At 53.3% G+C, this 13,860-nt stretch overlaps 2 long non-coding RNA genes across 3 annotated transcripts; both read right to left on the reverse strand.

Moving 5' to 3' along the window:
* Positions 1-377: 377 nt before the first annotated feature.
* On the reverse strand, positions 378-4,141 carry LOC127393264 (uncharacterized). Its single transcript, XR_007891418.1, has 2 exons — positions 3,701-4,141; positions 378-2,177 (listed from the first exon to the last, which is right to left on the reverse strand). It is a non-coding gene; the product is annotated as an uncharacterized LOC127393264 (long non-coding RNA).
* A 2,396-nt stretch (positions 4,142-6,537) lies between these two features.
* On the reverse strand, positions 6,538-12,792 carry LOC127393277 (uncharacterized). Of its 2 annotated transcripts, XR_007891421.1 has the most exons (4): positions 12,431-12,792; positions 10,036-12,082; positions 7,870-9,922; positions 6,538-7,761 (listed from the first exon to the last, which is right to left on the reverse strand). It is a non-coding gene; the product is annotated as an uncharacterized LOC127393277 (long non-coding RNA). The 2 variants fall into 2 exon arrangements; XR_007891420.1 differs by having other exon boundaries at positions 7,870-12,082.
* Between the last annotated feature and the right edge of the window lie 1,068 nt (positions 12,793-13,860).

The following is a 13,860-nucleotide window of genomic DNA, read 5'->3' on the forward strand; positions in this document are numbered from 1 at the left end:
AAGCCACCGTCCTGGGCTCTGGCTTTAAGGTTCCTGTGAGGTGGTTTTGGGAACACACAACGTGTGGAGCGACACAACTGCCTGCTGCAGCTCCTGTGTTCCCTGCTCCTGCAGCCACCGTGTCCAGATGCTCGGCTGGTTCGAGCGCTGTGGCCACGTCTGCTCTGCTGTGGAGCTGCTGGGGCTCAGCACCTCTATCAAAGAGAATGGCTTCCTGGCCTTCAGGCTGGGCCGCATCAGACAGATGGCCTATCAGACCTGCAAGGCTGTGAACTGTATCTTTCTTTGCTGCTTGGTTTGTGTCATCTCTCTGGCATTTGCTAACTAGTGTTGGTATCTTGCAGTTTTGCACGTCAACAAGTTGACACACACAGACCTGAAGCCAGACAACATTTTACTGGTGCCATCTGACTATGCAGTGGAGCACAGCCACGGCCTGAGAAGTTGCTGCCTTCTTCCCCACCTCCCCTCAGCCACCCTCTGGCTTTCTTTGGGCACTGCATCCCATTGCTTCATTGCAGGAGTGTGAGGAGCACAGACCCAAACGTCCAGATGTCAAGGTTGGGGACTCTGGGAGCACCACACGTGATCATGAACATCACAGCATGGTGGTGACCACAAGACCCTACAGAGCTCCTGAGGTGATCCTAGGTCAGTAGGACTCTGTTGGGCACAGCTTTGGCCCAAGATTCCTGGTGGCTACTGAAGGGTGCTGCAGAAGCCTGGCACATCTTGCTTGAGCTGTTGACCTGTTTGCAGCCTGGTATAAACGTGACCCTTCTGGGTCTTTTCACAGCCCTGGGATGGTGACAGCCCTGTGATGTCTGGAGAACAGGATGTGTTCTCCTGGAGTACTGCCTTGGGTCCCCAGGCTTTCCAGTAGGCAACTGGGAACCAGCCAGCCGGGCATGAAGGGTGAGCTCGTTCACATTTGTAATTTACAAGCCACACTAGTAACAGATGGAGCTTCATCTGTCAGCAGCAGCAAATACTGCTCAACTACCCAAATTCTGTCAACTTGACAGCACTGCTGAAACTTGACATTTATGAACCAGGAACAAAAAAAAAAATATAGAAGGCTTGGTCAAGGGAAAAAACCTCCAGTAGATTGTATCTTATTCCAGGAAAGAGATGACTGCAGCCTCTCCTTTTTGCTTAATCTGAAATGGATCCCTGGTTGCAGGGCACAGTCAAACCTGAAGTAAGGTCAATGTGTGGCTCTTGGTAACTTCCTCTGGCAATGAACAAGGTCCATCTTGGTTCCCCTGCAGGCCTGTGGAGACAAAGAACACCTGGCCACGATGGAGGGAATCCTGGGGCCTTTGCCAAGACACATGATCAAGACCAGCTGGTAATTCCATCTCTCTGTACCTGGACTGGTAGAGTTTAATGGAAATCCTTTCAGATTTGGTGTAACGGAAAATTAAAACCAAAAGTTTCATCCATTCACATTCACCCTCTTGCTCTATTTCACAAGCTGCCCACTCTTGTGGAACCTTCCCAGCTCAGTTCCCGAGGTGTGGACCAACATCCTGATAAACTACCCCTAGTGCAGGGACCAAACAGCACCTTTGAGTAACACACCCTGGTCTGTTTGGTTTCTGAAACGCAGGTGTTTCCAGCAGGGCCGGCTGGATTGGGACGAACACAGCTCTGCTGGGAGACACGTCTCTGGAGCTGTGAGGCCCTGAAGGTCAGAGGAAGAGGGAAGAGGCTGTTGGGGAGAGACCTTTACATGCAGCCACACCATTCCAAAAACATCTTCTGTTCTGCTCTTCACAAAGGCATTCCTGACCAGCCGTGATGCTGAGCATGAGAACCTGATTGACCTGATGGAAAAGGCCCTGAAACATCCTTTCTCCTTCCCCCTGAGACAGGAAAAACGGGCGCTGCCTCCTCCAGCTGAGGAGCTGGCACAGGTGTCAGCCCCCAAAGAAGTGTAGGAAGTGTTAAGTGTTTGTTGGATACAGCTGCTTTGTAAATGCCCCCTTTTGTGTTTTGACTGTTTGTTCAGTGCAGCTGTTGGAATAAAACTGAAGTCAGAAAAAGATCCTGATGAACTTGGTTGTGTTTCTCCATAGGTGAAGATCTCAGCAGAGTGGCCCTCTGAGCAGGGCACGGGTGTCCCAGGACTCTGTCCTCCTGCTGAGTGGTCTCCACAGTGAGAATCCCAACACCTGTAACACACAAAGCATTGCCCTGTCACAAGGAGCTGGATGACTGGATCACTGCTCACCCCTGACACCTCCAGCTGCTCCACTGCTCTGGGTCTTGGGAATCAGTAGCTTAGGTGTGAACATTTAAATACTCTGACCCCACTGCTGACAGGACTGGCCACACATCTTGTTGACAGATGGGTAAGTTAACACTGAATCCTTCCAGTCTTCCCAGACAACTGGCATAAGCTGGCACAGAGAGCAACTTCTCAAGTCTGATTCTTACAGCCTTGGCCACATGTTAGATCCCTCTTTCCCTCCAAAAAGAGAGGCTTAGCTACCTGCTATCAATGCCTTGGGAGCAGCAGGGTGGAAGTCTGGAGACACGGATCAGGTCTTTCCCAGGACAGAGCCACCAAGCTCATTGCTACCACAGACTTGCTTGGAAGCCAAACTATGGTTAAAGGCTTAAAAAGGTACAAACCCCCAGGATGCTGGGATGCCATCTGCCAGGCAGACTAAACCCAGCTCTCTCACTGCAACTGTTTCTCAAGGAACTTTAACGTTAAAACAGGTGTGGGAAGTCAGCAGGAACTTCTGTACGACCTGGTCACTACTGCAGCATGTGCAGCATCCCTAGTGGTGTCCCTTGGAGCTGGAACAAAACTGTGCCAAAGAGAAGCTCCAAGAGCTGTCCCCCCTTCCTCTTTTAGTTTAAGAATCCACCACCCAAATCCTAAATTCCTCACTGCACCTCTTCAGGCATCAGCTCCTCTAGGGCAGTAACTTGCACCCCCACAGAGACACACCTGCACCCCCACACTGTGGGGCTGGTTGGTGTGTCTGGGGCCGTGGTGGGTGGGTTTCTGTTTGGTTTGTTGCACTTCAGGAATCTGGTATTTAGAGCTCTCGGGGACAAGGCGACTTTCCCCCAGCAGCTGCCTCTGGGGCCTCCGGGGCAGAGGCTCCAGAGCTGCAGGGGTCACCGGCAACGAGCCCGGGCCGGACCCCCCTGGAGCTCGGGCCGCTCCATCCTCTGCCTTCAGGCTGAACACGCCCCGGGCAGTTCTCAAGCGGCCGTCTCTGCAGCCAAGCTCAGCGCAGCAAACTCTGAGACAATTCTTACTGCCCGGCGGGTTTTACGAGCGCAGAGAACCCAGCAAGAGCCTCCGGGCTCGGCATTTAGCGCCGGCTCCTTCCCCAGCCCGAGGAGCAGCGCACGAAGGCACCGCTGTGCCCACGGGCGGGCACCGGCCTCGTACCGGGGCTCTGGGCAAAGGCCCCGGCCCCGCCGGCCCCGCAGCCCGGCCCGGCTCCCTCTGCTGCCGCCCGCACAGCCCGGCCCCGCAGCCCCGGCCCCGCAGCCCCGGCCCCGGCCCCGCAGCCCCGGCCCCGCAGCAGCCCCGGCCCCTTCCCCGGCCCCGCAGCCCCGGCCCCGCAGCCCCGGCCCCGGCCCCTTCCCCGGCCCCGCAGCAGCCCCGGCCCCGCAGCCCCAGCCCCGGCCCCGGCCCCGCAGCAGCCCCCGCCGGGCGGCAGGAACGCACCTCGGGCAGCGGCGGTTCCCGGACGGGGCGGTCACGACCATCGCCGCTTTCCGAACCACAACGGGCAGCACGAGGGTCCCCACGGCTCGATGCCCGAGCCCGCATCTCGGGGCTCCCCGCTGCGTGGAACCAGCAGCGGCACCGGGATGAGAACCCGGCCCGGCCCGGGCACGACCGCGGCGGCAGCCGAGGGGGAGGCAGCGCAGCCCGGCCCCCCCGCGCTCCGGGCGCTGCGAACCCCCCCGCGCCGGGACCAGCAGGAGCGGCTGGAACGTCCCCCCTGCGGGAGCAGGAGCCGCTCCCGGCCCGGCCCTCCCGGCCCCTTCCCCGGCCCGGCCCGGGGAGGCCCCAGCCCCGCCAGGCTCGCCCCGGGCCCGGCCGGAGGCGGCGGCTGCTCCCGGGGCTGCGGGGCCCGGGGGGCCCGGCCGGGAACGCGCGTCCCGCCCCGTCCCGGCTGCTCCCGCAGCGACAGGACCGGCCCGGGGCGGAGCCGGGCCCCGGGCGCGGGGCCGAGAGGAGGAGCCGGGCCGGGCCGGGTCAGCGGCAGCGGCGGGAGGAGGAGGCTGCGGCCGCTGCCGGGATCGAGCCCCGCGCGGGGCGGGAGCGCGAAGGCAGGAGCTGCGGGAGCAGCAGCCGCCGGCGTTTGCCGGGATGGCGGGGAAGGGGCGTCCCCGGTGCCGGGAGGGGTGATCAGCAGCCGGCAGGAGCCGGGGGTGTCTGCTGCTGCCGGCAGCTCCGCCCTGCGCCGCGGGGAGAGCCGCCCTGGCTGCCGGGGCCGCTGGGACCTGCGTCCAATTCACGTGAAAGTAAGAACCTACAGAAACCCAAAGAGCTAAAGCAGCTTCGTAACAAGCTTTCTTTTTCACTTCGAACAACAGTTTCTCCCGTTGGGATAAACATCCATCCAGCGTGCACAGCAGGGTTAAAAACTGGACTGGGGTGGAGTTTTCTTTCAGCCAGGCGGGTGTGGGTACCCGAGTGTCTTGGAGGGTCTGCAGCTCTTGGGGGGGCAGGGGCTGTTTTCTTGGACATGGGTGGGATTTTGGAGGCTTTGGCCATCCCAGGGGTGAGTCTCCTGCAAGGGAAGCCAAGAGAGCCGTCAGGAGCGGGAGGAGAATTCCTGCCCATCCCCAACCAACCAGCACCCAGATCCCAGCACTGCTGTGGCTGCCTCCAACCACCCACCCAGCACCCCTGGAACGGGGGGCTCAGCACCAGGACTCCTTTATTCCCCAGGCTGGAACGGAGCTGCAGCCAGTCCTGGCACTGCCAAACCACTGCAGCATCATTCTGAGCTCTCTGAAATCTACAGCCCTTCTGCCAGGGAGGTCCTCAGCATTGACCCCATTGCTCTCCAGAACTACCTGAAAGGAGGTTGTAGGGAGGTGGGAGTTGGGCTCTTCTCCCAAGTGAGTGATGACAGGACCAGAGGAAATGGCCTGAAGCTGCACCAGGGGAGGGTTAGACTGGAGATTAGAAAGAATTTATTTTCCTAAAGAGTGGTTGGACAGTGGAACAGGCTGCCCAGGGAGGTGGTGGAGTCACCATCCCTGGAAGTGCTTAAAAGAAATACAGATGTGGTGTTAGGGACATGATTTAAGCACTGAATGGGTAAATCAGGTTATGGCAGGGGATTTAGGTTATGGTTGGACTTGGTGATCTTCGAGGTCCTCTCCAGCCAGGAGGATTCATGATTCTGTGTGGATGCCAGCTCCTACAGAGTTTCACAGGATTGCTCTAAAAGGTTTCACTACTTTGCAAAAGTCACTTTTACATTCAGTGTCCCTGTGTTCCCTGCCAGGGCCCACACTAGTTTCTCAGATGAGCAGAATCAGGGAACTGTTGGTGTCAGATCAGGCCCTTGGCTGCTCTGCCTCCTCCCCTGGGCAGGTGCCAGGGCCCGTGTTGCTGCAGACCCAGGGAAGTACAAGACTCATTTGGTCATAACCCGAGCTTGCAAAACAGGGTCATGAAGAGTTTAGGCCTCGTTAGACGAGATAAATCCTGATGTAGCATCTTGGAAAGGCAACCAATGCTCCCGGCTTCCTAAAGAGCCTAGAACTTGTAATCAGTCAATAAAACAGTGGGAGAATACTGAGTGATTAAAAGCAGAGCATACACAACGATTTGTAAATACAGTTTATCTCTTTCCTTTATGAGCTGTCAAAGACAATTATGAGATCCTTTCCATATAACACTACTTCAAATTGCACCTCAACATGACACACACGTGCTGGCTCCTGGAGAGATGCCTTTTTTGAGACAGCAGAGTAATTTAAATTATCACTTGTGTAATTTGTTCAGTCAGATAGCTAATTTTAATCAAACATAGGCTGTAAAATCAGTTGTGGGTTTTTTTTTTTCCTATCTTAATTTCAGCTTGAAATATACAATGAACTAAATTGTAGTTGCTTGTTTAATGCCACCTGTGGAGACAATCATATCTGAATTTAAAAAACATTGGCACCAATCCTGAAGATACTGAAGTGATAATCATTCTGCTGGTATGAATAGCCCTGTTACCTGAAGAAAATGGCTTCACTGCTACCAAAGCCTTCCAGTGAATTCACCAAGTTACTGCAAACATTTATTACACAGACAAATTGTGTTTAAGGCTTCAGCTGGAGGTGGAATCTGGTCAGTGACTGATGTGTGGGGCATTCTCACTGGTTTCTGGTGGCAGGTGCTGATGGGAGAGGTGGACATGTCATCTCATGGAAGTGATTCAGTTTTGATTTGGTCCAGTTCAGTATCTAATTCTGTATTTCAGTGTTTATTTGTTAGTGCAGCTGTTGGTGTGTCCATTTCTGTACAATAAGCACAATGAGAATGGGATATTTTGATACACAAACCATTAATATTTCACTGTGCATTCACAGAGGTTACAAAATAATCTCTTTAGCAATATCAGAATATAAAGTAGGAGGAAAACAATTAGAAACATAAAAATCAGAGAACCTTTTTAAATATGCAAAGCAATTTACATTTAAAATGATTTAAACACTTGTAATGTTTTTTACACAGTTTCTCAACTTGCTTCTTTTTGTTCAGCTTTCAAATAAAGAGTAAATAAATGTAAATTTACATCCATTCCTGCTACCTACTGCAGAAGCTCTAGTATTTTAAGGAAAGTACATCCAATGTTTGAATAAAACATCTAAGGCCATGATCTGTAAGCAGTAAAGAAGTCAGTGTATGTAGGATTAAAAGCAAGAGTGTAAATACCTTTTTGAGAAATGCCTGATAAAGTAAAACATTTTTAATTGCAGAAGTGTCCACAGCAGGTCAAGATCATGTTAAATACAGAGCAGGGCTATAGGTAAACCTGCACAGGCAGTAGATATTTATTTTACTTTAAGCACATGAACAGTTTGTTGAAGTCGATATGACCGTTGATTTGCTTGAAACAGCATGTGAGCAAGTTCTTGTAGGTCCAGGAATTGTTTGGCTGCAGGTGGGATGTACAGTCTGTTCTCCTGGGTGACCTGTTCTGAAACATTGTCCATTTTAGTGAGGAGTTTGCTGTGATACAGCCCAGCACTCCCTCCCTCCCTTTGAAGAATAATGACACTCTCCTTTAAGTGAAAAAGAGATCTTTTTCTTTCTCTTTTGTTTCCTTTTGTCACTGGCAGCTCTGAAGAGGTGACAAACACAGACAGTCTCTTGAAGATGGACATGCTTTATTGTGTAAATTTCTGGCCTGGTAATTTACACTCGATATTGTCTGGCTGAAAAGCACCAGCATCTTCCCAAGGTGCCTTTGTGCCTTTGTGTTGGGCTTGTGGGTTGTTTGTTGTTTGGTTTGGTTTTTTTTTTAAAAAACTACAAAAATGTTAATTCCAAAAGAAGGGCATCTCTGGGTGATGAGGTTTCACCTCACACTTTGACTGACCCATGGGGTGGAGGGAGTGCAGCTCCAGCTTCTCTATTTCCCATTCTGTGCGATGCCCACTCTATTTCCCACTCCACATACACTCATCTTCATCAGGCATAACTGTTTGATTGCAAAATCAATCTGTGTTGTGTACCTGGATCTCTCCTAGGTCAAATTCTGTCCATCCCTGTGGAAAAAGCAAATCTTTGTTATAAGAAAAAAGTTCACAGTGGTTTTAAGTTGGGGAATTTATGAAGTGTTTGAAGAACCAATTCCTCCAATGCAGAAGAATTACCAATATTTTCTTTTGCACATTTCTTCACACTTCCTGGGCTGCACCAAAAGAAGCATAACCAGCTGGTCGAGAGAGGTGAGTCTTCCCCTCTGCTCTCTTCTGGTGAGACCCCACTTGCAGGGCTGTGTCCAGTTCTGGAGTCCCCAACAGAAGAAGGACACAGAACTCCTCAAGCATGTCCAGAGGAGTCCATGAAGATGACCAGAGGGCTGGAGCAGCTCCCCTATGAAGACAGGCTGAGGAAGTTGGGGTTGTTCAGCCTAGAGAAGAGGAGGTTCCGTGGTGACCTTGCAGCAGCTTTCCAATATCTGAAGGGGCCTACAAGAAAGCTGGGGTAGGGGTTTTTACACAGGTGTGTAGTGAGAGGACAAGGGGCAATGGTTTGAAGGTTAAAGAGGGGAGATTCAGGCTGGACATTAGGAAAAGTTCTTCCCTGTGAGGGTGGTGAGAGCCTGGCCCAGGTTGCCCAGGGAAGCTGTGGCTGCCCCATCCCTGGCAGTGTTGAAGGGCAGGTTGGATGGGGCTTGGAGCAGCCTGGGCTGGTGGGAGGTGTCCCTGCCCATGCAGGGGGTTGGATCTAGATGATCTTTAAGGTCCCTTCCAAACCAAACCATTCTATGGTTCTATGAAATAGGACCATTTCTAGGGAAACAAAGCCTGCAGACCAAATGAGCAGTAGAAAGAAGTGGAGTGACCCACAGCCCACAGAGCTAATCTTTGAGGCCCAGGGAAGTCTGTGGGAGACCCAGGGCAGGGTGATACTCCTCCACCAGTGCTCCCTGCTGCCCTTGGGGATTGCACCTGCACTGCATTTCTGCCTACAGCCTCAGCAGTGTGAATTCACTCTAGTTCCTGGATGTATTGAAAAAAGTCTCCAGCCCTCCAAGGAAGATTAGTCCTTTCTAGGTGGTACATTTCTCACAGGACTGAAGCAACAGTCCTCCCCCAATAAACTGCAGTGGGGAGCAACAGTGAGTGACAAAGAACATATTCAAGGAAGGGTAGGCTGGGTTCATGCCCAGGTCTCTGCACTGCATTACTGTGACAAGCTTGATACTGCTAGCATGAACTTAGGAACTTTCTTCTTTGTAGGAGAAATCCAGTCATGGCAGAAAACCCCTAGCACATCTAGAGTGCCTGAAATGCCTGTTCATGGCAGAGACCTTTCAAATAATTTCATGAAGATAAATCTAATTGGAAGTGATGCCTGGAGAGGGAAACAGGATGTGGAAAATACGGTGTCTGCTTGGTTGGATGCACTACAGACCTGTCAGTTGAAAGGAAGATTTGGGAGCACCAGAGAGGATACAGAAAAGGAGAACTACAAAGAGAGCAACACCATTGATGATCACAATCAAGGTGATGCCTGGGGGCTGCAGTTCAACCTGCTGTTTTTGTGTCTGAAACCACAGATAGGTGCAAAGTGGCACTCCTGGTGAACACAGAAATGTTAGGCAGGAAGGAGGTGATAGCGAAGTTGCCTGTCAGGATCAGTTCTGCTCTAGAGATACTTTTCACATAATTGCTACTTACTGCTCCTGGTTAGCAGTGGGAAGCAGCTCATTGCCAGGTGGCAGTGCCCTCTGGCTGGCCATGAGCAGGCTGTGGAGGACTGGTGTTTGGCAAACCTGGGATCTGAGCGGCAAGGAAAAGTGGGGTTGGGAAGCCCTGGGCACGTCTTTAGGCATCTTGCACTTGTTCCTGTTTGGGTGTTACCTAAGTGTGACCTGGGCTTCTGCTGTGTCTTGAAATGACATACTATGCCTTACTGCTCTGAGATGGAGGATCCTCCTGACCGTGTTGGAGGAAAAGGGCAGCACTGGAGCTCTGCAGGAGAGTCCCTCTCCAGGATCCCACACTTTGATGGCTGTCAGTGATGGGATGCAGAAGACAGGACACTCGTGATAACATGTCTTGACCGTCTGGTGCATGTCAGCATAGAGAAGTGGCTGTCATGCCATGGCAGAGATCTGACAGACTGCCTTTTCTGTCATGCCTTAAAATCCTTGGAAAGTCTCTAGAATCAGAGCATGAGAAGGAGCTGACCTGTAGGCTGTGCAAACAAAACAGGGGATTGGAGTCATGAGCAGAGGTGTCCTGCTGCCTCTGTGCCAGACAGCATTCCCTGCACCCAGCCAGGCCCTGCTTCCCCTCCACCAAACTCACCATTTGGCTTGGTGAGACATCTGTGTTCCTGCAGTAATTGTTACAGCAATAACCACTCTCCACACCAGGCAGAAATGAAGGTTGTTGGCTCTGATTTATTTCAGGAGAGGCTCTAGAGGAAGGCAAAGGCTCCAAGGACTTGAGCATCTGAGAGGACGAGACCTTTTGGAATGCTCCCAGTCCTCAGGAGAAACTCTTTGTTCACTGGTCATTCATTTGCTATTTTATTTTCCAGTGGCCAGGCAATATAATGAGAAACAGCCTGTGTGCTGGTGGGCTGGAGGGCACCAAGTGTCTGCAATGGTTTTACAATAAGGCTGTAGATGGTAGCTGGCAATGGTAAACCAGGCACAAGACTGGATAGCCATGGCCAGCAAACCAAGAGCATCTGTACAAGGATGTGATACAGCTGAGCCAGCACAAGGTAAAACCTTTTCTTAAAATCACAATTCACTGTTAAAGTCAGAAAAGTTCCTGATACTGGAAAACCTTGCACAAACTGGCCAACAACACTTGCTGCAGACAGGGAGGTGGGGCACGATGCTTGAAGGCCCAGGCGAACACGTGGTCCTGGGGAAGCTGTAACTTTACCACCAGTCCTGGGGCTGGGAAGCAGTGGGACAGTGGGCTGGAAACACTTGGTCCACCACAAGTGTTTCAACAGCATCTGTATTTTGGTTCAGTCCAAGAACAATATGATATTTGATGGAAATTCAGAACAATTCACATAATTGGCCTATGGAAGATCTACAGTTCATGGCTGTAGGAAGTCACTGGGAGATGCTTATCAAAAGGATGGGGTGACAGTGAGGGCAGAAGATAACATGGAGAGGCTTTCAGGAGTTTTCAAAGGGCTGCTGTGCTCTACACCTTGAAGTGCAGGCTCTCTAAAGATGTGTCTCATGGCAAATCACTTCTGCTTCTGGCTGAAGCAGCTGGTTGTGGCTACTCCTGCAAGCAGCTCAGAGGATTTGATAGGCCTGAGAGGAGCTGCAGCTGGACAGTTTCTGCATGTCTACCCTGGGGATGTGGTCAGACAGTATTGGTGTTGCCAGGTGATGCAGGATTTGGGGAGTCTGTAGGGCTCAGTGCTACAGCCCAGTTCTAGTGCTGGGCCACTGAAGAGATTTTGGAGAAGGATGCTCCTGGGTACAGCAGTGTGGGTTATCATGCACTGCAGACCTGAGCAGAGGGACAATGCTCACAAGGCTTTTATGAAACATGAACTCAGCATCACTGAGCTGACAGGAACCTGGAGTGGAGGGGAGATGAAACACTTTGTCCAAGGCTGCACAGGAAGTCTGTGGCAGAGCCAGAAAGGTGACCTGTGCTCCCTAAGTTCTGATTTAGACTTGACAAGAGCCTCTCATTATCTAATGATAGGTGCCCAGATCTACCCCTGTGCTGGCATGTCCATCTGCCTTGGACCCAGGGCATGGAAAGCACCTGGAGGTACCTGGAACCTCCTAGTGAAGCAGCTTCTGGGGTGTCCCCAAGGCAAGAAGGGCTGGTGCAGGAGCAGAGGCAGCCGGGGGACCAGGACCAGCTCTGCTCCAAGGAAGGGAAGGAGATGGGGTGTGGGGAGCTCACGGAGCAGGAGTTTTTCAGAAGGAGTTAAAGCAACAGGAATGGCTTTGGGAGAGATCTGCAGGACACGGGTGCGCTCCGTCCGCTCTGCTGCAGCGCGGGGGAGGATTTCCAGGCCTTGCTCCTGCTCCTGAGGGTACAAGCTGTGCAGCAGCTGTTGCCCTTACCCGGCCGGGCACGGCTCCAGCTCTGGAGCAAACAGAGGGGAAGGGGCAGCGCCAGCTCCCGGAGTGTCCCCGGGGCCCGGAGCCGGGCCGGGAGCGGGCAGGGCGGCGGTGCTGCCGGTGCTGGCCCCTGACCCGCCGGGCCCGGCACCCGCGTGTCCCTCGTAGCTGGGCACGGCGGGAAGGGAGGAAAGCTGTGTCCCTGCTCCCGCTGCTCCGCGCCGCTGCTGGCGGGGCTGAGCTCAGGCCTGGCTGGAAGCGGCCCCGGTGTCTGCAGGGGCTCTGGCTCCCTGCACCTGCGGGTGGAGAACCCCCCGTCCCACCTCAGCCCCTTCCCTCGGCCCTCAGAGCAGTCCTGGGCTCCCAGGGACGAAGGCCAAAGGGAAAGGCAGGGTGTGCTGGTCTGAAAGCGCAGGATTCCAGAACCTGTGTCTTCACAAGAGGCCTGAGAGCTGCTCTGCCTGAGGCTGAGGCCGAGGAGCAGCTGCCCCGTGCCCCCAGCAGCAGCTGCCGGCTCCCCATGTGCCCCCATCTGCCCCCAGCCGCCCCCAGCCGCCCCCAGCCGCCCCCATCTGCCCCCAGCCGCCCCCAGCCGCCCCCAGCCGCCCTCGCCCGGACAGAGGACTCCCCGGTCTGTTCCTCACCTGCTGTGCTGTGCACTTTAGCCCGTGGTCTGGCTCAGGTGACGTGTGAAACTGCAGCAAAGTCCTTTAAGAGAGGCTGTGCCCTCACTCCGTGGGCACTAGTGTCACTCTGCTGAGATCCCACGTGCCCCAGGTCAGCAATGCAGAAACGAGGGAACTGCCTGAGCATCCAGCTTTAACCCGTCTGCGTCTGCCCGCTGCCTGGGCAGAAACTGCAGCAGGACCCGAGGCAGGGTCCCCTGCCCCTGCCGGGCCAAGGGGCTGCAGCGGCTGGGTGGCCTGAGCCTGCAGAGCACACGGAGGCAGAGGCAGGTTTTGCACACAGAAAAAAATGAAGGCTTTTTTCAGCTCTGAAAGCTGTTTATTCTTTACAGAGTACTGACACCAGGACGGAAAGTGCCTTTTCCTGAAAGTGGCTATTTTTAAATAGCCTGCGGTGCTGAGCCTTCCCTTGCAAGGGGGCAGGGACTCTTGCAGCTTTTCTTTTATTGCTTTGGATTCACCCCGAGATTCTTCAGATGGGAGTGAATACAGCAGATCTTGCCGGGGTCATGCTGCAGCACCGACAGCTTGCAGTCATTCTTTGGAGTTACCAAACTCCAGTATCTAATTCTGCCCTAAACATTTTGGTTGTGCAGCTTGTGCTGTTCGCAGTCCTGGGTTGTTGCAAAGGCTTTGCAGGAAGAATCAATCATTTGTGGCAGTCATGTCTTTAATGCAGGAAGCAGCTGTTCCTGTCCAAAGGGCACGATCCTTGCAGTGCCTCCCAGCCTTAGCTGGCTTTCCTTCCCCCTCAGAGGAGAGAAAATAAGGACCTTCAGATCTTGTCTCCACAAGACTCCTTGTTTAGGGTTTTACCTGGTCTAATTGTGTAGGGATGTTGGGTGTCATGATTTGAACAGTTGTTCTGTGACCTGATTCCAGCTGAGAAGGGAAGTTGGGAAAGGAAAGGAGACCCGTGAATAGATTTAATAGAATGATAATAATAATGAACTAATACAACCCCAATAGTAACAGAACATAAAAAGTCATACTCAGCTCTGACAGCAGGGTCGAGCTGTGGGCTCCCAGCAGTGAGCACTGGGTGCCCAGCCCTGGGAACACGACAGCCCCAGTGGGGAGGTGACAGTCACAGCAAGTGGAGGGGGAGGCCTCAGGCACAGGAGGACAGAGATGGTCGGGACCCTCTTGGAAAGGCACACATGGCAGGACAGACCCATACCTGCAACTTCCCAACATACAGTGAGTGTGACGTTTATGGGATGGAGCCCTTGGGTTGGCCAGCCTGGGTCAGCTGCCCTGGGCTTCACCCCTCTGCTCCTATGGCACCTGCATGGTTCAAAACTACCCCCAACCTCAGTCACTTGGGAAATCTGCACACCAGAGCAGGGAATAAACACAAACAATGCATCTTACCTCTTCTGTTCCCA

The sequence above is a fragment of the Apus apus genome, chromosome 21, assembly GCF_020740795.1.
Source record: "Apus apus isolate bApuApu2 chromosome 21, bApuApu2.pri.cur, whole genome shotgun sequence".
NCBI classification, from domain to species: Eukaryota; Metazoa; Chordata; class Aves; order Apodiformes; family Apodidae; genus Apus; species Apus apus.